This window comes from Dipodomys ordii, unplaced genomic scaffold (assembly GCF_000151885.1).
Source record: "Dipodomys ordii isolate 6190 unplaced genomic scaffold, Dord_2.0 Scaffold72, whole genome shotgun sequence".
NCBI lineage: Eukaryota > Metazoa > Chordata > Mammalia > Rodentia > Heteromyidae > Dipodomys > Dipodomys ordii.
The window spans coordinates 7,856,419-7,880,767 of record NW_012267288.1 but is presented as its reverse complement, the minus strand read 5'-3'; the positions used below and the strand labels follow the sequence as shown (position 1 = coordinate 7,880,767).

Genomic DNA, 24,349 nt, shown 5'->3' with positions numbered 1-24,349 from the left:
GTTTTGGACATGACAACTTGTACTTCTCATTGTTGCATAAGATCTTGCTTTTTAATCCAGCTGGACAGTCTATGTCATTTAATTGGAGAGTTAAGTACGTTAATGTTGAGAGTTAGGACTGAGAGTTGCTTGGTAGTTCTTGCCATGTTATCCACCATCTTGGGGGCTGTGACTACTGGGTTCTTCCTATAGTTCTTGGATTCTCTGTTGGGTGTGGTTTCTTGGCTTTTATTGTGGTCTTTTTGGTTTTCTATATGTAGGACATCTTTAAATATCTTTTGTAGGGCTCGTTTGGTGGAGATATATTTTTTCACTTTTTCTTTGGTATGAAAGGTTTTTATTTGACCTTCGGTTATGAAGCTGGGTACAGTATTCTTGGTTGATAGTTGTTTGTCTTTAAGGCATGGCATACATCATTCCAGGCTCTTCTTGCTTTAATTTTCTCTGCTGAGAAATCTGAGGTGATTCTAATTGGTTTCCCTTTATAGGTGATTGATCTTTTCTTCTTGATAGCTTTAAGGATCTTTTCCTTGGTCTGAATTGATCCTGTGTGGATTATAATGTGATGGTGGAATGTCCTATTCTGGTCTGGTCTATTTGGGGTTCTAAAAGCTTCTTGTATCTGAATAGGCCTATCTTTTTCCATGTTCGGGAAGTTCTCTGCTAGGATCCTGTTAAACAAATTTCCTAGATCATTAACTTCTGTCTCTAGGTGCTTCTCTACATTCATTATCCTCAGATTAGGCCTTCTGATGGTGTCTTCCAAATGTTGAATAGATCCATCATATTTTGTGGATTTGTCTTGGATAGTTGTATGTTCTTTCTCTATAATATGTAGGCTGTCTTCAATCCCCAAGATTCCATCTTCTGCATGGTCTAACCTACTGTCAAGACTTTCTACTTTTTTTAAAATTTCTCTTCCTTCTAATTGGTTGGCTACCTTGAATTCTTGACTGACTGCATTGTACCTACTTCTCTTCAATTGTCTACCACTTCCCTTTAGCCACTCACCTCCACCCCTTTCAAATACTGGCTTCCTCGTGTGTATTTTGTTGAACTTGCCTTTGCCTTTTAAAGAATTATGCTATTTGACTTTTCCCTTGCTTCTATGGTATTTCTGTTAATACATTTCTTTTTTAAATTTTATTTTATTGCAAAGATGCTGCACAGAGGGGTTACAGTTACATGAGTAATGAGTACATTTCTTGTCGAGAATTGCATACTGCCCAACATATTCACTTACATGCTTATTAACGAATTCTAGCTTCCACATATGAGGGAAAACATACAACCATTATCTCTCTAGATTTGATTCTTTTTTTTAACATAATTTTTCCCAAGTCCATCCATTTTTTTGAAAAATTATACAATATTATTCTTTCTAATGTCTGAGTAAAATTCTATGTATGTATATGTGTAACATATTTTCATGATCCATTGTGCTTATAGTTTTAAAGTATGTCAATATAGTATTTTATTAATGAATACTATATACCAAATATTAAAAAAGCTAAATTGTTTTTAAATATATTTGAAAGGTTATTACTTTTCAGAGAAGAGAATTGGGAAGGGAAAATAGTGATATGAAGTGTGTTAATTAGCTTTACTTTATGATAACAAATATTTGAGTGAAATCAACTGAAGCCTGCTTTTCTGACAATTCATGAAGGAAAATGTTGTTAGAAATCACTGAAATCTGGTAAGAATATTGAGGTTATGAGATGATTTTGAGGAAGAGAAATGAAAGAAGTAGATAACTTTCCAGATGAGGTACTTCTCTTTCTATGTTGTTTATAAAATGTTCTAGGTGTTTTCAAGTGCCCATCTGGAAGCCCTGGACATTTTGCTAGGAGATCCAGTGGAATCAAAAAGGCACTGTGAAACTTCACCAAATGGCAGATTTTTAGCAAGTTACAGAACAGATGAGTGCTAAATGTTAATGAATGGCTGATACATGCATCCAGACTCCTCTGTTTGTATTAATTGATAAAGTTAATTAAAAGTAGATATAATATGATAATGAATTTCAGAAAAGAACATTATGCATATTTCTTTCTGTGACATTGCTCATAATCTACTTGAAAACATGACTTATTTGTTCTTTTTGCAAGACAAAGATTGTTTTTGACAGATATTCAAGCATCTTACCAAAAACATACAGATTTACTATTTTTCAAAATGCAATCCTAAAAGGAATTTGAAATAATTTTCTTGCTCTGTAAGATGTTCCTCAGAGAAAGCATGTTTAATAGAGGAAATATGATGATTTCAATAATCACAGATGTTTATTCCAGTCTATTTATATTCGACTCCACATTTTTATAGCATATAAATAAATTTCATAAATTTAGTGTTAATGAGAACGTGTCCTGACTGTAGTGAGGGAAAGTGCATCCAGCCATTCTCCAAGTTCATAAATGTCTACCCCTCCTCTCTTCTCCAGATCAACTCTGCAAACCCTCCCACTACTCAATAACTTGGTATCAGGTATGCAAGACAGGCAACTTTGCTAAGTTACTGGGGAAGAAGACAATTTCTTTTTTTTTGGGGGGGGGTTTCCAGTCGTGGGGCCTGAACTCTGGGCCAGGGCTCTGTCCTTCAGCTCTTCAGCTCAAGGCTAGTGCTCTACCACTTGAGCCACAGCGCCACTTCCGGCTTTTTTCTTTTTGCTTATATGGTACTGAGGAATCAAACCCAGGGCCTCATGCATGCAAGGCAAGCACTCTACCACTGAGCCACCTTCCCAGCCCAACAATTTCTTTTTTCTACAGATATTGAAATTATGATACTTATCACTACTGGTAGATTTGTTTAATTTTCTTTAAATAGTTTGTAGATGTCAGTGGCCAACCACAGTTCTATCTGTAAGATCAACCTCAACATAATCCTTTTTGTAAAACAAAATTTAAAAAATCAGCAGAAGTTGCATACACTAATACCCCATAGCCAGCCTCCTGAGTAACTAGGATTACTGGGAGCCATCAGCTCCCAGATGACAATTACTTTTTATGTGTCTTTTACTTCTTTTGCTTATAAATGAGATTTCCATCTTGCTGAAGAGTATTTGGTTTTCAGTTGTATAATGCATAATTCATAGTACTGTAGACTCATTGTAAAAGATGCGAAACATCTATTGGACTGAAGATTTTCTATTATAATAATGTTAAAATGCTTTATAATATGTACTACCTACCTTAAAAATCTATGCAAAAGTCAGGGGAAAGAAATATGCATTTTACAATTTATGACAAGGTATTTATACTTTTAAAAAATATACTTTGTTAGTTGTGTAAAATTCCCATTATATTAAAATATAATATATTTAAAGTGAAAATCAATTCAATTTATAATAAAAATATTTTTAAAGTTCTTCCATTCTTAGCCACCATATTTTGTCTTTTTCAAATACTTATTTTGAGTATCAATGATAGCCTCCAATTTCATGAGAAAATTAGAAAAAGATTTAATAATACAGTCTTTTTGTATTTATTAAATATAGATCTGATACTTGGTTGTAAGTACGATTTAAAGTGTCTACTCATTTAGCTATAATAAGTAGTAATAAAACAAGAATAAGCTAAGAAACAAACATATATTGGTGCTAGTTATGTCATTTCATACCTTTGATTTTTAGTCCTATTGTGAAATCAGACTAACAATATTTATTCTACAAATGCATGATTGATTTAACATTGCCAAGTAATAAGAATAATTATCCATAATAATGAATAAGAAAATCATATATAACATCAGGAGAAGTAGAAAACAAGTCTTATAAAAGCATATAGCTCCAGGCGCCGGTGGCTCACACCTGTAATGCTAGCTACTCCAGTGGTTGAGATCCTAGGATCGCGCTTCAAAACCAGCCCAGGCAGGAAAGTCCGTGAGACTCATTTCCAATAAACCATAGGAAACCAGAAGTGGTGCTGTGGCTCAAGTGGTAGAGCGCTAGCTTTGAGCTGACATGCTGAGGGACAGTGCCCAGGCCCAAAGTTCAAGCCCCACAATTGACAAAAAAAAAAAAAAAAGCATATAGCTTTCATGTAAAATCTTAGTAAACTATGAACAAAGTGTAAAGTTTGTCTAGAAATGGATTTTAAAGGGATATGTCAATAGCTTAGTGATACACTATTTAAATCTTTCCTTAAGATTAAACAAAATATAATCTTTACTATTATCTATTATATTGACATTGAGCTAGGGATGCTTACCAGAGTACTGTGGCATGTAAAAAGTAAAATAATTGAAACAAACAAAATGAACATTAAAAAAATCATTTTGAGATGTTATATTCTTCACATGAATGTTTTAAAAATGGGCATGTTTATTTAATTGCAGGCTACAAACAAACAATAGCAATTATTTTAGTAATTACCTATAAAAGAAATGAATTTTTAAAGGATGACATTTGAAATAGCATAGGAGTATGTGATCCATATGGAAATATAATAAATTGTGCATGAATATGAGTTTTAGAATAATTAAATTATATAATTTATAGACTAGTCCATGTTCACAGATTTGAATATAAATGTTCACATAGTTTTACAACTAAGATGTTAATTTACAGTAAATTTAAAAATCACCAAAGGCACCAACATCCTGTAAAACAAGGTAAAAAACTTTAGTCCACCAGATACCAAGACTTTTTGTAAATATAGTGATAAAATAGTACAAGATTGGAAATACAGATAATGAAAATAAAAAAGAAAAATCTCAAAGCAGAACTCAGATATAGCTGTCTTTGATTTATGATAAAGAACAATTGTAGATCAGTGGGGAAATGATGGTATTTTCAATATATGTTGGTATATATGAGTTTACATATTCATATAGGAAGTATAAAACATGATTTCCTATTCATAGCACAGAAAATTTAATTACAACAAGACTTGATGATTGTACAAAAGAAAATACAATAGAGGTTCTAGAAGACAATATAAGAAAAAATGTAACAAGCTTAATGTAGGGAAAGATTTCTAAAACATGAAACTTAAAGCACTAATTTAAAGGAAATGACTGATGAATTACTCCTCCTAAAGTCAAGGGCTTCCACTCAGATAAACAGCATTAAAACACTGAAAAGACTAACAGCAGAGAAAGTGAACGTAGGCAAATGTATACTGAAGAAAGGATTCTGCTGTGAATATATAAAGATCATATACAAGTTAGTAGAAAATGATATTAAATAATAGAGAAATGGCAAATGACTTAATCTGGCTCTGCACAAAGGAGGATATCAGTATAGACAATAAATATATAAAAAGCCTTTCAATAATAGTTTTCAGGAAAAAAAGTATTCCTGAGGCTCTTACACAAAGGCTAAATCATTACATATCAATGTCATATATTGTTAAATATTGGAAATATTTTAATGTTAATTAATAACATAATGGCTTAAAACATATGACATATATGTTTATGTAAGAAAATACAATGAAGCAATTCCAATAAACTAGTTAGTCACCTTTATTAGAAAACATTGATTAATAGAAAATCAGTTCAGAATAATACATATTGTAAGCTGCCATACATATGAAATGTGGAAAAATACAAAACAAACCATGGTGCTTTGGATGTCTATTTAGTGATAAAACTCATTCTATATGGATAGATGTAACAATATTTTGTGTAACATTGATGATGATTGAAAATTTATTCTCTGTATGAAAATTTAGTGAGACATACAGTTTTCTTTTGGTTCCCTAATTTAATAAGTGAGATATTTCATAATAAAATGTGGTATGAAAGAAAAATTATACAGAAATTTTCCTAAAATGAAATTCATAGTCTAAGCAGACAATATTGACATTAAGTTTGTTGAAACTTGGATAAACAAAATTTGTAATTGTCTGCAATTATCATAAACTTTTCATCCAAGACAGTAACAAATAAGAACTTCAATATAAGCCATATGAAACAAGAAAAGGGATTAGTTTGTATAAAGAAGTTAACTTAGCTGTATTCTTCTCAACTTAATCTAAGTATTATGCAATGATGATTGAATAGAAATTTATAATATTTAATGAAATGCCATATGAGGGTATTTTATATTGAATAAAACATTCAGGAAGCTAGACATTATTAGAAATATAGATAGTAATATTATAAATCATCAAATTAAGACACTATAAGTAGAAGAGAAAGAGACAGACGGAGTGGCAGAGATATAGATGATGACATACAGACCATCTAATGATACTTATTACATACTAGACTGAACTGGTTAAAAAAAATCTAGAGTCAGTTTCTTTTCCAGATGTTTTAAAAATTCATTATCTCAGTGACCCTTTTGGTTTTAAGTTTTAGGTCAATTTTGACTTTTTTTGGGAGGGTTGGGAAAACAATATAAAGTTTAATTTTTTCATGACAATGAACAACATTCTAAGTTCTTGATCAAAAAATGAAAGACAAAAGTAAAAACCACATTGTCACTAAATCAGGCAAATTACATGAAATTTAATTTGCCAGAAATAGTTGATTTTCTAGATTATAGTAATTATTTGTGATGGCTGCTTGGATTATAATTTGGAGAACCAAAAGATTTCATATACGCTTTACACATTTTTAGCTAAATTAGGACTGCTTTTATATAAAGTGCTTCATATAAAAACTGCTTTTAGATAAAGTGTAGATGCTAAACAATGGTTTGTTTGGTAGTTTTGTTTTTTTTTCCCCTTCATTGACTAACTGTTAGTCAATGTTATTCTACTGAATAACTTATGCTGGACAAATAGAAGTAATTTGTCTATTTTCATTATGCATCAAAAAAGGCTAGAAGACCTGTTTGCCCAATTTGCTAGAAGAGAGCATTACAAAGAGAGAAAAAGAATATTTAGGTGAATGTCTCTTTAAAAAGACAAATAGAAATTTAACTATGATTAAAGTTAAGAAAAAATGAAAACTGAATTTTATGAGCCAGACTTGAAGAATACTAGATGTCCTTATTTTTATTCACTACTGTAAAGGTCCCCACAGACTTTCTGATTGTTTTACTATGAATATAGCAAATAACCAACTCTTGCAAAAGTTTTAATCCATTAGCCATGTTATTCTTGAGAATTTTGTGACACATATGACATTCCTTATATACTTTTAACAGCCCAGGTTCATTTTTGATAACAGGTAACATATAAACCCAGTGTTCTTCATTTTTTATCTTCCTAATTAGTCTTCTGAGAATTTGTATGTATTTTTAAGATGTTGACATTCATTTTTCTGAAACATGCCTTTGCTTTGGTCATTTTTATGTTGTTTTATTTTTTAGTATAGCTTGGCCAACATTCTTTTGTGTATTTACAGTCTTCAAAATATCTCAAATATAGGCTATGTTTTTTTGATATTTGATGAAGTCTTCATGAATTAAGAAAATTAAAGTTCTTTCTAATCTTTGGCTAATGAGCTGATAACAATATATTCTGTCTCGCTAAAGCTATGGGAAGTACCATGAAGGTCCCAATTGAGTGTTCCCTGCTATACAATAGCAACTGACCTTTCTCCAGTAAAGTGTGAAGTTTTTTGTTTTTTTTTTTGGGTCCGGTCGTGGGGCCTGAACTCTGAGCCTGGGCGCTGTCCCTCAGCTCTTCAGCTCAAGGCTAGTGCTCTACCACTTGAGTCACAGCGCCACTTCCGGCTTTTTTCTTTTCTTTTTGCTTATGTGGTGCTGAGGAATTGAACCCAGGGCCTCGGGTATGCAAGGCAAGCGCTCTACCACTGAGCCAACTTCCCAGCCCAGTGTGAAGTTTTTTTTTGTTGGTCATGGGGCTTGAACTCTGGGCTAGGGAGCTGTCCCTCAGCTGCTGAGCTCAAGGTGAGCGCTCTACCGCTTGAACCACAGTGTCACTTCCGGTTTTCTAGTGGTTTATTGGAGATCAGAGTCTCATGGACTTTCCTGCCAGGGCTGGCTTAGAACAGTGACCCTCAGATCTCAGCCTCCTGAGTAGCTAGGATTACAAGCATGTGCCACCGGCGCCTGGCTTGAAGTTCTTTCTTTTTCTTCCATTTTTCCCCTCTGGTTTATCCCCTGTTGTCACTGTTTTTTGATTCTGGTATCTTGAATATATGTTTATCTGATTTGGGGAAGGGAAGGGGAATAACAAAATGGTGAGACAAAGGACAAAGGGTGAACCAATGTGACAGCAATACTCACAAGACACTATGTTGGAAATGAACTTTACAAGTTGGGGAAGCTGGGGGTGGAGGAGGGGAGCAGGGAGGAAGTAGGAAAAAATGAGGGAGGAGTAACAAAGTTCGACAAGAAATGTTTTCATTACCTTACGTATGTAACTGCAACCCCTCTGGCTGTCACCCTTGCAGTAAAATCAAATTAAATTTTAAAAAGAAAATATAGCATTATTTAATATATTGTGTGATAAAGGCTTAAAGGTACATATAGGAACAATGTTACAAAAATGGCTATGGATAGCTAAAATCAGTCCTGTTCCCCAGGTGTGTTAGTTTAAACTAGTTTTATAGCTTGTCCTGGGAATTGAGGTCGAGAGAAAAATGCAGTATGAGTTTCCCAGTGCTCCCTATGGGCAGATAACTGGAATTAAGCTGTTTGTTAGGTTAGAACTGCCATACAACAAACATCTGGATGGGTGAGCAACAGCAATACAAAACCTTCTTTTTTTTTTCCTGCGAAGCTGTTCTAACTAAAATTATTTATTATAGCAAAATCTTGTAATTCCTGTGGATGAAGGTATCAAACAAAGTACCAAGTTTTAGAAAAGAAAGAAGTAATCATAAATTTCAAATATTATAATCATTTTCATTGTTATCGGTCACACTTTTTTCTTTTATAATGTTATGCTGTTTGACAGTGGAAAATACTAAAATTGGACACAAATAAAGTGTTCCACAAGTGATCTAATCCTCAGTGACTTCATTTTTTTATGAGCAGCATTCTGTACTTAGATGAGTTTTAAATGTGCTCTCTGTAGTCAGTAGAGGTGGTGAATACCTAGCCAGGCTTACTTGATCTGATTCTAGAAGACAGAGATATCCATGGCAGACTTCAACAATAGTTACATTGTAGGGAATATTTCAAAACGTGTAAGCTATCTGAGTAAATCTATTGGAAACAAAAACTACATCATGTGTGATGTAAATACTAATCATTGCAGCATTGCTTACCTTAGACAAGATACGGAATTAACCCAGATGCCCTTCAGCAGACAAAGATCAAGAAAATGTGGTATATATACAAAATGGAATTCTATGCTTCTATGAAAAAGAATGATATTCTACTATTCATAAGGAAATGGAAAGACTTGGGAAAATTATATTAAGCAAAGTAAGGCAGGCCCAAAGAAAAAAAGGTTGCATGTTTTCCTTCATTTCTGTTAACTAGAATGTGCTATAAATCTACAAGTAAACACACTGGATGGTTAAAAAAAATATACATGGGCAGAATAAATTATACAGGTTTCTAGACATTCACACAGTGAGACTAAAGAAGGATATTCATAGGATCAGAGGGTAAGGGGAGGCACAAAAAAGGTAGGAAAAAGAGTGAACAAATACAGCAGTGGTACTCACTAGATATTATGTGGAAAATGAACTATATAACTTATGGGTGGCAACCAGAGGGAAAAGCTAGGAGAGCATGAGGGAAGAGGTGACACGGTTCAGGAAGAAATATGTTCATTACTTGACTTATATAACTGTAACCCTTCCGTATATCACCTTTTCAATAACAATAAAATATATTTTTAAAAAGCATTCTACTATTATAGATAATGTAAAAAATAAAGCAGAAAGAAAAATGATGGAAGAGGCATAACTTGGTGACATGTATGTTAAAACCTTTTTACAGACAATGGGATTAGTTGATATTAAGGTAGTAACAGAAAATATTTTGTACTTTTAAAACTCAGTAACAATTGAGAATTAATGATTAGTTGATAACATTGATCATCGATAGTATTTCTAAATATGCATTTTTCTGTACCTTGAGTTACTGCTCTAGTAAAATTGCTATAATTCAATAGTTGGAGAAGCAGGATAGAAATGTTTTAAAGGTATTTGAAGGACATAATATACCTTCTTGTCTCTTCAGAATTTAACTGTTCTGAATAAAAATCTATTCTTCATCTGTCCATTTATTCAGCAATTAAGTAACTGCTGTATACTTATTGATAATTTAATTAACTTAATAAAGTTAAAGTTAAAATACTTTTTCCTTTATTTTTTAAATGCTAGTATTTAAAACTATTCTTCATCTGTCCACTTATTCAGCAATTAAGTAACTGCTGTATACTTAGTGATAATTTAAATAACTTAATAAAGTTAAAATATGTTTTCCTTTATTTTTTAAATGCTAGCATGGATTTTAATAATAAAATACTCCATGTATAAAAATGTGATTAGTGTGGAATACATAAACTTTATTAAAATAGAAATTTACAAAGGAATATACATTAAGGCTTTGTCTAGTATGATGACAAATTAATAAAAATTAACTAAAACTGACAAAAGATGTAAGTAGAATAATTGAAGAGAAATACAAATAGTGAAATATATAGGTCTTCAATCTTACTAGAAATCAAAGGCATATGAATTTAAAAGTTACCATTTTATGTCTATGAAATGTGTCACCTCTCTTTTTTAAATCTGTGTAAATTAGATTGTTGAGTCCATTCATGTAAATAAACACTTCCATAATTTGCTGGCAGGAATTATAAACTAATAAAAATCTTTAGTTACACAATGTACTATCATTTATCAAGAAACCTAAAAAGTGTTCATTACAATTAATGGGACAATTTTGCTGCAGTTTTTATTCTTTTCTTAGAAATGATGAATAAACAGGTGTAGTGTTCCACAAAACTATGGAAAAAACAAACAAACAAGGCAACTAAAAACAACTCCTCTAAAACTCCACTGTCTCACAGTAATAGAAACTGTGTTTTTTTCTTTCTTGCTATTGATTTTTTTTGTTGCTTTGTATGTCCCTCCCCCATGTTATAACTCCTGTTTTCACTGTATTTGATATTGGTATAATTTGGGGAGGGGAATGGAAAAACAAATTGTTTAAGTAGGGATACAGGTTGACCCATTGCAACAAAGAGATGTACAAGACATTATGCCAAAAAATGAACTTTGCAATTTAGGCATGGGTGGAGTGTAGTTGTGGAAATGGGAGGGGAATGAAGGTAAGAGAAAAATAAAGTAGGAGGCAACAATGCTTGATAAGAATTGTACTCATTATCTTGCCCATGTAATTATAACCCCTCTGTACAGTATTTTCACAATAAAAAATAAATTTAAAAAAACTTAAAAAAGGAAATGTACTCATTACCTTGCTCATGCAAGTGTAACCCCTCTGTACAGTTTTTTCACAATAAAAAACTTATTTAAAAAAAGTTAAAAAAAAGTAAAAACAAAAAGAAAAAACATAAACTAAGGATTGTGAAGAGGATCAAAGCCATAAGAACTTCAAAAGCTAATTGTGAAGGAGATCAATGAAATTTAAAGGGACATGAATGAATATTTGAATGAATTCAAAGCTAATACAGATATAGATTATACACAAGGAACTCAATAAAGATACAGAAACTATGAAATGCAAATCTCCATAGAAATACAAATCTCAAATAGACTGAATCAAATTGAAGAGAGACTATTAGGTCTTGAATATAATGTAAATATATTAGGTCACTTGGGTAAAAATGAAGAATAAAGAAATGAATGGAACTTGCAAGAAAATTGAGACTTCATTAAAAGACCCTATATACCTAGATCTGGGTGCTGGTGGCTCACATCTCTAATCTAGCTACTCAGGAGTCTGAAATCTCTGGACTGAGGCTTGAAGCCATCCTGGGTAAAGGCATGAGACTTTTCTCCAATTAACCAACAAAAAGCCAAAAGTGGTAGTATGACTCGAATCTTAGCCTTCTAACCATGAGAATAATTGCGGAGGAAGATCACAAGGCCCAGAGTTCAATCCAATATTAGCACACACATACAAATGCACATACTTCTGCTCAAGAAAGATAACAGATATCAGAATGATGATAAAATCCACAAAAATCTTCTGAGCTATTCATTGGACATAATACCCAGAACATACAAAAAGTTCAAAACATAAACATCAGGAGCATATGTAATCTAATTAATAAATGAGCAACTGAGCTGGAGAGTTCTCACAAGATAAGTATGAATGCCTAATAAATACATGGAGAAATGTTCAAAATACTTAGCCATCAAGGAAATGCAAATCAAAATAACACTGAGATTTCATTTCATTCCAGTCATAAGACCAACAACAGGCACTAATGAGGGTACGGGGAGGAAAAAGCAAACTGTTGGAAATGTAAATTAGTCTGGCCGTTGTGAACATCAATATGGGAATTCCGTAAGAAAATAACTATAAATTGATACTACACAGATAGTATACTTGATACTACACAGATACTATACTTGATCTTAGCCAAAAGGCTGAGAAGCAATGGTGAGACAAAGGACAAGAGGAGAACCGATGTAACAGTGATATTCATAAGACAATATGTTGGAAATGAGTTGTACAAGATGGGGGTGGAGAGTGGGGGAGGGAAAGTAGGAGAAAAATGAGTTAAGGGGCAACAAGTTTGACAAGAAATGTACTCATTACCTTACTTATGTAACTGTAACCCCTCTGTATATCACCTTGACAATAAAAAAGAAAAAAAAAAGAAACTAGAACTACACATTTGAAGTAATGTAAATCACCGTATAGTAATGTACACTCATATGTATTGCAGCATACTGACAATAGCCAAGCTGTGGAATCACCTTAGGTTCTTAACAGCCAGTGATTGGATAAAGAAAATACATGTAATGGAGTATTAGTCAGCAGTCATGAAGAATGAAATGATCCTGTTTGCAGAAAAATGGACAAAACTGGAGATACTCTTGCTCAGTGAGATAACACAAACTCTCAAAGGAAAATATCATATTTTAGCTCATATGATAAGAGCATATGTCTCCAAGCTCTCTAGTCATTAGGAGAGATTTGGAAGCTGTATTTTAGTTCCCACACTTGTGCTCAATAGTAGGAAAAACCATCATTAATACTCTGCACCAGAGATGATGCCTTCTCAGTTTGCAATTCTATATGTTAACCCCCTTTCTCCTGTTTGCCTCAGATGAGTATGGGTAACATTGGGTTTGTTCACCTGACCAGTTCTTGCAATTTTCCAATGCTTTGTTCTTTATCAATAGCCTAAAAAACAACTAATGGCACTAGGTTCATTTTTTTTAATTGCTATTGTAAGGGTGGCAGTGATGTAAGTCAGGTAGGGAGTACATTTCTTTTTGGTTACCTCTTTTCTCATTTTCTCCTAGCTTTTCTCTCCTGACCACCCTTCCCCACAAATTGTATAGTTCATTTTCAACATAGTGCCTAGTGAGTATCACTGCTCCATTTGTTCACCTTTGTCCCACCATCTCCATGCTCTCCTTACCCTCTCCAAAACAGAGAAGCTTACATGTAAGACAAAAGGTATAGATATCAAAAAGAGCGATGAAGGAGAAAAGAGAACAAGAAGCAAAATAACATAAAACCTCTTGTTTCCATTTCTGGGAATTCATTTTGATAAACATCATTTTATATGATCATATAACTATAGCTATTGAACCTTTGTGATCCTCTCCTAAGAATACCCTCCATTGGTCTTACTGTTGAATGTTTAGAGTCCTTTATAATTTATTGTATCCAAGCAGGGTTTTTTTTTGTCTTTTCCCAATGTGTTTACTTGTGTACTTAGAGGTACTTTTTAGCTACAACAAATGAGGAAAAACCTGCAACATATGTCTCTTTGGGTCTGGCTTGCTTTGCTTAATTTTCCTTTTCCATTTCCTTATGAATGGTACAATACCATTCTTTCTGATGAAAGCATAGAATTCCATTGTGTGTATATACCACATTTTCTTGATCCTTTTGTCCACAGAGGGGCATCTGGGTTGATTTCATATCTTCACTATGGTAAACAATGCTGCAATGAACACGATTCTGCTGGTGTGGCTTTGTTTGTGGTCTATTGGATAAAAGCCCATGAATGGAATTTCTGGGTCATAGGGAAGCTCTATGTTTAGTCTTTTGAAGAACCTCCATACTGCTTTCCAGAGTGGTTGAACAAGTTTATTTACATTCCACCAACAATGTAGCAGCATTCTTTTTGAGCATCTGTTATTGTTCGTTTTCTTGATAACGGCCATTCTAACTGGGGTGAAGTGAAATCTCAATGTTGTTTTGATTTAATATTTGACAAGGGAGCCAAAAACACAAAAGAAGAAAGACAGCATCTGCAATAAACAGTGCTGGCAGAGTTGTCTGTACACATGCAGAAAACTGAAGCTAGATCCTTATGTATCACTCTGTACCAGAATCAATTCTAAATGGTTCAAAGACGTACATGTAAGGCCAGATACTATGAAAATATTATAGGAAATGGTAGGGGAAATACTAAGGATCCTAAGCACAAGTCAAAGCTTCCTAAGATGTCCCTCCCCCACAGTATAACCCCTGCTTTCACTATATTTGATGTCAGTATAACTTGTGGAGGAGATGGGGAAAAACAAGTCGTTTAAGGATGCAGGTGGACCTGTTGCAACAATGAGAAGTACAAGTTGTCATGTCCAAAATGAGCTTTACAACGTCGGTGCGCGAGTTGGGAGGGGGTGGGAGGGAGGGGAAGAATTGGGATTGGGATTGGGATTGGGAGGGGGGAGGCTGGGAAGGGATGTGAAGGGTAAACAAAGGAGGAGGCCGCAATGCTTGGTAAGAAATGTATGCATTATCCTGCCCATGTAATTGTAACCCCTCTGTACAGTATGTTCACAAATAAAATAAAATTAAATTAAAAAAAAACTTCCTAAGATACAGAATCACAATAAATCAAAGAAAGACTGGATCAATGTAATTGCATCAAACTGAAGAGGCTCTGGATGACAAAGGACATAGCTAGCGAGGTAAATAGAAAGCTCACAAAACAGGAGAATATATTTATTAGATATGCATCAGACAAGGGCCTCATATCTAAAATGTACATAAAGCTCAAAAATTAAACTTCCCCCAAAACAAATCCAACAACAACCCAATTAATAAATGGGCTAAAGACTTAGAGAGACTACTTTGAAGAATGGACAATAGACACAAGAAGAATTGTTCAACAACTCTAGCCATAAAAGAAATGCATCCCCTCTAGCATGTTATTAGAGTTCTTGATTGTAGCCAATGGAATTCTATGCTTCCATTAGAAAGAATGATATGATTGTCCCATTTGTTAGGAAATGGAAAGACTTGGAAAAAATGATATTAAGTGAAGTAAGCTAAGCCCAAAGAAACATAGGTCCCATGGTTTCCCTTATTTGCAATTACTAGTATATGTCTGAGACAAGCAAAAATGATCAGATAAGTTGATGTTAGGTGAAATGAACCCCAAGATAAGGACTCAAATGGTTTTTCTTTCTTGTGATTGTTTCTAACATATTTATAAGATGATTTCTTTGTTGCTTTGTATGTCCTTCCCCCACAGTATAAGCCCTACATAACAAGATGTTATGTAGAAAAATGAACTTTACAACTTTGGCAGGGAGAGGGAGGAAGTGGGATATGGGAAAGGATGGGAAGGAGAAACAAAGGAGGAGACAACAATACTTGATAAGAAATGTACTCATTTCCTTGCCCATGTAATTGTAACCCCTCTGTAAGGTATTTTCACAATAAAAAATTAAAAAAAAAGAAATGCAAATCAAAACAACATTGAGATTTCTTCTCACCCCAGTTAGGTTCATTTTCTAACTCAGGGGCAAATACAGCTTAATGGACATCCACTGAGGTGGAGATTAGACTTAATTTGAATTAACTTCAAAATCTGGTCACCCAGGAAAGAAGATGGAATCTTGAACAACTCAATGGCAAGTAATACCATTCTAATCTTTAATTTAGATGGAATGTTAACATATCAGATTATAGGACCTGTATCCTTGTTTTTCCTCTCTTTCAATGAAAATGAGCCAGAATGCCTGGATATATCAACCATTGATATATACTTAACTGCATGATGCTTATTATGTAAAGAAACAAAACATGAAATATTGAGTGTAAAACATTTTGGTCTGTTCATATGTTCCTTGCTATTTTGGCCTCAGCTTCTGATATATGTGTGATAAGCAATATCAATATAATATGCTAAATACCCATATAATATACAAATATTTTGTATAATACATTACATATGACACAAAGAGTACTATAAAGTAATAATAAATATAAACAGCTGGCATTATCCAATAGAATATCAAGATAGTTACTTTAAGACATAAAATTCTCAGTGCTATTGGGCTCTGACAGTATTTCAATGATGATCTCCTCAGGAATGGGAAGTTTTACAAGTTTCAAAACTTCCATAACTTCCCGAGTGATTTCCCCACTGTTCTAACTAAGCACTTTGGTCATTTTCATTGCAACGATAGAAGATAGGATTTGTGAATGGGCACACTTTCAGAGGGTTATGCATCTTCATCTTCCATCTTAGGAGGTCTCAGCTCTGATCTATTCTTTATGAGCTCTTACTGTTTTATGGCTTTCAAAATTTGTGCTTTTAATCTCAAACATCTCAAAAATTCCAAATTGTGGAATTACAGAATCCTTCAACTTTCCTACCCATCAAACTTCTTTATTGGGGCTGAGTCTTTGACTCAGTGGAAGAGCACTTTACCTGGCAAGTGCAAAGCCTGAGTTTAGTGCGCAGATCTGGAGAGAAAAAAAAACCACAAAAATTTATATTTATATTGAAGATTATATTGTATTCTAGTTCAGAAAAGCTGTCAGTCTGATTGTTTAATTCAATGAGAAAATGTAAATCAATTACTCAAACATACTATTGCTAATAGGAAAGGAAAAAACCTTCATAGTTTTTGTGCATGTTTCTGTTAAACATAATTAATATTTGGCTTTGTCAAGGTAGAAAGAATTCAACTCAGTAACAGTGTGGCTTTCAGTGGTCACAATGTAACTATGTGATAAATAGTATGTGATAAATAAATGTAAGATAAATACTTTGCATAGAAAATATGTCAATTTAATTATACAAAAATATTAACAGTAATTGCCTTTAGGTTTTCTGAATATAGGCTTATTTTTCTTCATTGTGTTTTTCTGAATGGTATAAATTTTGTAATAAAGGTGTGTCATAGTGTTAATGAACATTTTGTGAATCTGATAAATTGCATTTCTCAGTCTTTATTTATTCATGTAGTTTGTTACTTGCCAACAGAAGCACTACAGAAAGTTGGACAAATAATGACATTTATAGAGAAGTCACTTCAAAAACATAATCTGTGTGATACTATTTATGCCTTTATTATTGCATTTACAAATGATATTTTCATTGAATAATCCAACTTTAAATTTTGCAATCCTGTTACTGTAGACATTTGACCTTTTGTTTTCAGTGCTTTTGGCAGAAATCTCACATTAAGTTATTTTTGGAGTACAGTTTCATTTAACAACCTGTACTTACCCTGCATTTACTTCTTTCATGTTTAGACCTCTGGAAGGGATAATTCCTTTGTGGAGGAGTAAATAACCCATTTTGATAGAAAGAAAGAGAATGGAAATGTGAAAACTTGGTAAAAGTAGGAGGTAGGGGACACCAACAGCTTATTTGGAGATTGTATGAATCCTATATTTTTAAGAATTCTCATAAGGTGATTCATAAGGCAATTCTGTTCACTTCTAGGTGTGTGGTCAGATCACTTTATGAAGAGTTGTATCTCACCTCTTCACCAAGATTCAGCATCTGCTTTGAATTTAACAGGTTCAGCTAGCCTAATAAAGTCCCCACTTTCAGGAGTTTACTAACCATTTAGAGTGATGGCCATCTAAATAGTCCAAAATTATCATCAGTTATTTCAGGGATCAAACTGGCATTCTAACTGAAGGTAAATACAGCATATTGTAGTCAGTACTTCACAGACACTCATCAGCTATGGTGATATACTACAAGAAGGCTTACAAGTAATTAAATTTGAATGACAAGCCAAAGTTTGCAAAGGAAGAGAGAGGGAAGAAAGATAATCAAAGTAAAACTTTGCATAGACCAACTATGTTGTCAATAGCTCTAGACTATTTTTATTACAAGTTACTTTAAATAGTTTTACAAAGGAGTTACTATTCAACAAGTCAGTTTATAAATATATTATATCTTGGTCAGTGTCATTCCTTTAATTATTCTTCCTGACCTCTACCAATCCTATCTTTCCTCTTAATTGCTTTAATTTGTAGGATATGAGTTCAATTTTATTATTTTATTCTCTCCATTATTCCTCTCTTCATTATCCTACCTACCCCTTTCCCCTGACCCCATCTGCTTACCTCTCCAGTATCTGTTTTCTGGTAATCCTTTTGCTGGATTGTGAGTTAGCCTTTCTAAGGAGTTAGACTGTTTGAGTTCTCCTCTGAAAATACCATATTTTGGGTAATACATTTGTGTGCACTTTCATGCAACTTTCAACTGCTTACTGTACATTTATAAATCAGCTATAGCTTTCACTAATAAGAGAAAAACCTTTTCCTTTTGTCCATAACTCCAAACTGTTAACCTTCTACAACACTAAATTGAGACTTTACCAAATGTCAATCCTTCAAGCCTTGCCTTCCTTTCCCTATTTGGATCCCCCTTATGTTTGCCTTATTGATCTTGCTAAGAATTCCAGTACTATATTGAAGATGAAATAGTTTTATCTTTTCACCATTAAGTACAATTTTGGCTATAGGATTGTCATATATGGCCTTTATTATACTGAGGAATGTTCCATGGTTCTTAGCTTCTCCAGAGCTTTAATCATCTATTTCTGCATCTGTTGAAGTAATCATGTGGTTCTTGTTCTTGCTCCTGTTGATGTATTGAATTACCTTAACTGACTTACACATATTGAACTAGCTTTGCAATGCTGGAATGAATCCTGTTTGATCATAATGTAAGATTCTTTTTGGTTAGTTGTTGAATTTGGTTGACCAGAATTTTAGTAAGAAATTTTACATCTGTGTTCATTAAAGAGATGAGTATATAGTTTTCTTTCTTTGATGAGTCCCTATCTGCTTTGAGGATGAGGGTGATGCTAGCTTAATAGAATGGGCTCTGTTTCTGAGATTTTCTTGGATGGGAGGCCTTTTATTGCCATTTCTATTTCATTACTTGTTATGGGTTTGTTTGGGTATGTCAATATTCACTAGAAAATTTTCCATTTCTTTCAGATTCTCCAATTTGTTAGCATTAAAGGTCTGCAAAGTATTCCCTTATAATGTTCTGAATCTTACTTGTTTCTGTTGTGATGGTCCCATTTTCATCTCTAATTTTATTTATTTGGATGTGTTCTCTTTTTTTGGTTGAGTTTGCTAAGGGTCTGTCAATTTTGCTAATTTATTCAAAGAACCAAATCTTTGTTTTGTTGATTCTTTCTTTGTTATTTTTAGTCTCTAATTCATTTATTTCTGACTTAATTCTGATTATTTGTTTTTGTCTACTTGTTTGGGATTTGGCTTGTTCCCTTTTATCAAGGAGCTTAAGGTACATCATTAACTTGTTGATTTGAGATTTCTCCAACTTGTTGATGTAGGCACTTTGAGCTATAAATTTTCCTATGAGTACTCTCTTTGTCCCAGAGGAGCTGGTATTTGAGTGCTCATTTTTGTGAAACTCCATAAACTTTGAATTTCCATTCTGATCCCTCTTACTGACTTACTGATGATTCCAACAATATGTTGTTCAGTCTCCATGAGTTAGAGAATTTTCTGTGATAGCTTATGGTGTTGAGCTCTAATTTTACTCTGTTGTGGTCTGACAAAATGCAGGGAATAATTTCAACTTTTCTGAATTTTCACATATTTGCTTTGTTACTTAAAACATGATCTATTTTGGAGACTGTTCCATGAGCTTCTGAGAAGACTGTATTTAATGATGCTGCTGGGTGAAATGTTCTGTAGATGTCTGTTAAGTCTAGTAGGTCAATGCAAGTATGTAGGTCTGAGGTTTCTCTGTTGAGTTTTTGCCAGAATGATATATCCATAAGTGACAATGATGTGTTGAAGTCACCTACAATCAATGTGCTTGGATATATATGTATTTTAGGATAAGTAGCATTTGTTTGATGAAGTTTGCTGCTTCTTCATTTGGTGTATAGATATTTATAATTGTTAAATCCTCCTGTATTAGCGATCCCTTTATTAGTATGTACTGTTCTTCTTTGTCTTTTTTCATTAATTTTAATTTGAAGTGTAGTTTATCTGATATTGGTATTGCTACTCCAGCCTGTTTATGGGAGTCATTGGCTTGAAAGATTTGATTCCAACTTTTCACTTTTAGAATATGTTTGTTTTTGTGGGCAAGATGTGTCTCTTGAAAATAGAAGATGGATGGTTCTTGTGTTTTTTCATTTTGTCAACTCAATTTTTAAAAAGTGTATCATAAAGGTGATATACAGAGAGTTTACTGTTGCGTAAGTCAGGTAATGAGTACAATTCCTTTTGAACAGTGTCACCCCCTCCCTTGTTATCTCCCAGTTTTCCCCCTCCCAGCTCTCCTCCTCATCTCAAGTTTTATATTTCATTTCCAACATAGTGCATAGCTAGTGAGCCCTTGATATCTTCTTGTAAGACTGTCTTCCTTTGGTCTCACTATGTGAATGTTTAGAGTGCTATTTAATTAATCATGTCCAAGACTAATTATTTGTCTTCTTCTATCCATTGGGTTTACCTGGAGATTTATAGGCACATTCTAATTATTACAATTAGGGAAAACATGTGGCCTATGTTTCTTTGGGTCTGGTTTATTTCACTTAGTATAATTTTTTCTAAGTCAAGACTTTCTACTTTTTTTTCTTTCCTTCCTTATAATTGGTCATTTTTGATGACTTCAATTTCTTTATTGAAGTTTTCTTTTAGGTCTTGTATGGATTTCCATATTTCCTTGATTTGTTTATCTGTATCTTCTTTCATATCCTTTAGCTGAGTGATTATTATTTTTTTTCATTGGACTCCCTTTCCATCTCTTGGAGTTTATTTCACTTTCTGTTTGTGGACTTCATAATTCCTCTAACAATTTTGGTTATTTGCATCATGCTTATGCATAGCCTTGTGTAGGTATTCTATCCTTTTCTTAAAAAAATTATCAGCAGTGCTTTTAAAGCATTTTGAGTACTATCTTCTAGATCCTTCATTGTCTGCCCTATTGCCTGGTTACTTTCTGTGAGAGCTAAGCTTCCTTGACCTGCTATTTTTCTTGTGTTCTATGGTTTGTTGGTTCCTGGAGATGCTTTGGACTGCTACAGTGTAGTGAGTTGTCTCTGTGTCTGACTGTGACAGGCTTGACTGTGGGCTCCCATTCCTGCTTTTTCTCATGTGGGCTCTTCAAATTCTGCAGTGAAGATACATGCAAAGCCCAAGACTCAGCTGCTGCCACCACTACTGCCACCACTGTTTCCTTACAGGGCACTGTATTTTTATGCAAGAAAGTATGATCTTGTTTTTGGTGTTCATCTCTGTATACCTTACTTGGTATGACTCTAGATGTAGATTGCCTGATGAGCTGATGAGACCCTAACAATCTATTTCTTCAGAGAGAGCTTAGGTTTTTTTTAATTGTGAAAATACTGTACAGAGGGGTTACAATTACACGGGCAAGATAATGAGTACATTTCATATCAAGCATTGTAGCCTCCTCCTTTGTTTACCCTTCCCATCCCTTCCCATCCTCCCCCCCCCCCCACCAAAGTTGTAAAGTTCGTTTTTCGACATAACCACTTGTACATCTCATTGTTGCAATGGGTCCACCTGTATCACCATTTAAGCGATTTGTTTTTGCCCTTCCCCTCCACAAATTATACCGACATCAAATACAGTGAAAGCAGGAGTTATACCGTGGGGGAGGGACATACAAAGCAACAAAGAAATAATCTTATAACTGTGTTTGAAACAATTGCATGAAAGAAAAAAACATTTGAATACATATCTTAGGGTTCATTTCCCTACCATCAACGTATCTGACTTTTTCTGCTTGACTTAGGTTGTTTCTTATTCTCTTTCTACCATCTTCCTACCAATCACTGTATTTTTCTTACGATTACAAATTATCTGAGTATATTTTCAGAGTGTTTACTTAGTCAATAAATACTGTAGCTGTAGATAATAATACTTTATTTTTTTGTTTTTTTTTGGTGGGCAAAATGTATATTTATAATTTGCCAGCTTGATTCAGTTTAGAGGATTCCAATTTTGTTGGCAACATCTAAAGCATCGTAATCAGGAGCCAGTCGAACATATGCCTTCTTCTCTCCATCAGGTCTGATCAGGGTATTGACCTTAGCCACATTAATGTCATAGAGCTTCTTCACAGCCTGTTTGATCTGATGCTTGTTGGCCTTAACATCCACAATAAATACAAGTGTGTTGTTGTCTTCTATTTTCTTTATGGCTGACTCAGTGGTCAGGGGGAACTTGATGATAACATAGTGGTCAAGCTTGTTTCTCCTCGGAGCACTCTTCCGAGGGTATTTGGGCTGTCTTCGGAGCCATAGCGTCTTGGGCCGCCAGAAGGTGGGTGAAATGCTGATCTTCTTCTTTTTGTGTCTGTAGACACCTTTCAGCACTGCCTTCTTGGCCTTCAAAGCCTTTTCCTTGGCTTCGGCTTTAGGAGGGCAGGAGCTCCCTTCTTTGCTTTCGGCCCCATCTTGGTGAAAAGGCGATAATAATACTTTAAACATTTTTACAATATTTTCCAATGAACTCAAATGATTATATATAATCTATTAAAAATAGGCAGCAAAATTTGTGTTATTGATCCAATTAGAAATTTTACTATCATGTGACTAAAAGTTTATTCATATTTCCATGGGACAATAAAATAATGTTCTAATTCATTTAATAGCTTCATAAGAAACTTTTCATCATGAAGAATTTTAAAATAGTTAGAATACAATTCTTATTTTAAAAACCATGTAAAACATTTGAATTCTCTCTGGCTACTGTGAATCTCAATATGTTTGATTTAAAATAAGAAAGGTCTTAATTTCTTTGTTGATGAAAGTTGTAATCTAAAGCAGTACCTAAGTGACTTAAAGCCCAGCCCACCCAGTCACTGTAATTATTTCAAAGCAAAGAGATCTTTTAATTTTTTTCTTCTTCCCCTGAGTATTTTTTTGATCAAGTTTTAGATGCAAGGTGGTATAGGTAATGCTTTCGAGGCTTTTTTTTTTAATAACAAAAGGGCAATCTTGGAAGTGAGAAAAATAATTTAGGATGAATTTAAAGGAATAAATAATAAATAGATTTGGGAAGAAAATCTTAATGAAAATGGGAAAGTTACAAAGACAATCTGCAGATAGCTTTGGGAGGATAATGGCCAGAAATTCATTTCCTGTTGTATTTGGGACATAGAAAGTTTTAGTACTCTGAACAGAGTAAATTGAGTAGTTGGTAAAGGTATGTGAGACAGAAAGCATTAAACAATGAATAGATAGTGACTAAGTAAATATAGTGAACTTTGACATCTTTTTAACCTATTTGTAAATTAAAAAATAATTATCCTTGACATAATGATACTAAGTTACTAGATTTGCAAAGCAAATGTGTCATTTCTGCGTATTTTTCATTTTAACTTGACAATTTTGAACAGTTGTAATAGATTTCTTATTTCTTCTTGCAATATCAATTTCAGTCTAAGATTTTTTTAACTGCAAATTTCCCTATTCACATTACAAGAAGTATTTTAAGATATGAATTTAAAGGGATTTTTTATCATAACATACATATTAACTCTTGCTACACTGCATTCATTTGCATTATATTTGTAATTGGCAATTATTTTTCTTTTATCACATAGCTATTTTTAAAGGAAAATAGTTTTTATTTAGGAAATGGTGGGGAATTACTGGGCAGAAATATGTACTTTTCTATTATATCTGAAAGAAAACAGGTCAAGGTTTTTAAATTTAACTATGCATAATACATCACTTATTTTCTTGCATGTGGCACCAGCAACAACACATCATGAGCCAAGCCTAGCACTCATTTAAATGCAACCTCAGAGTCACACTGCATGCTACAAATATCTGGGAGCTGTGTGATTAGTTAACATCTCGTGCATAACCCTTAAAATTATAGCGAGTTCTCAGGAGATAATTAGTATACCCTGTTTCTGTAATAAAATTAACTGTGCTTTACCAATGACTCTCAGGAATAGTAGCAGGAAAATGCTTTGAAATCAGATACATTTAAGAATTCAGAAGACAAATTGGGAGCAAACAATACCTTAAAATATTGATTTCTCCTAATACAAATGAACTCTAAGGTAGCAGGAAAGTGAGG

At 33.6% G+C, this 24,349-nt stretch overlaps 1 pseudogene; it reads right to left on the bottom strand.

The window, feature by feature from the left end:
- Nucleotides 1-22,221: 22,221 nt before the first annotated feature.
- LOC105991384 lies at nt 22,222-22,712 on the bottom strand (annotated as a pseudogene).
- Between the last annotated feature and the right edge of the window lie 1,637 nt (nt 22,713-24,349).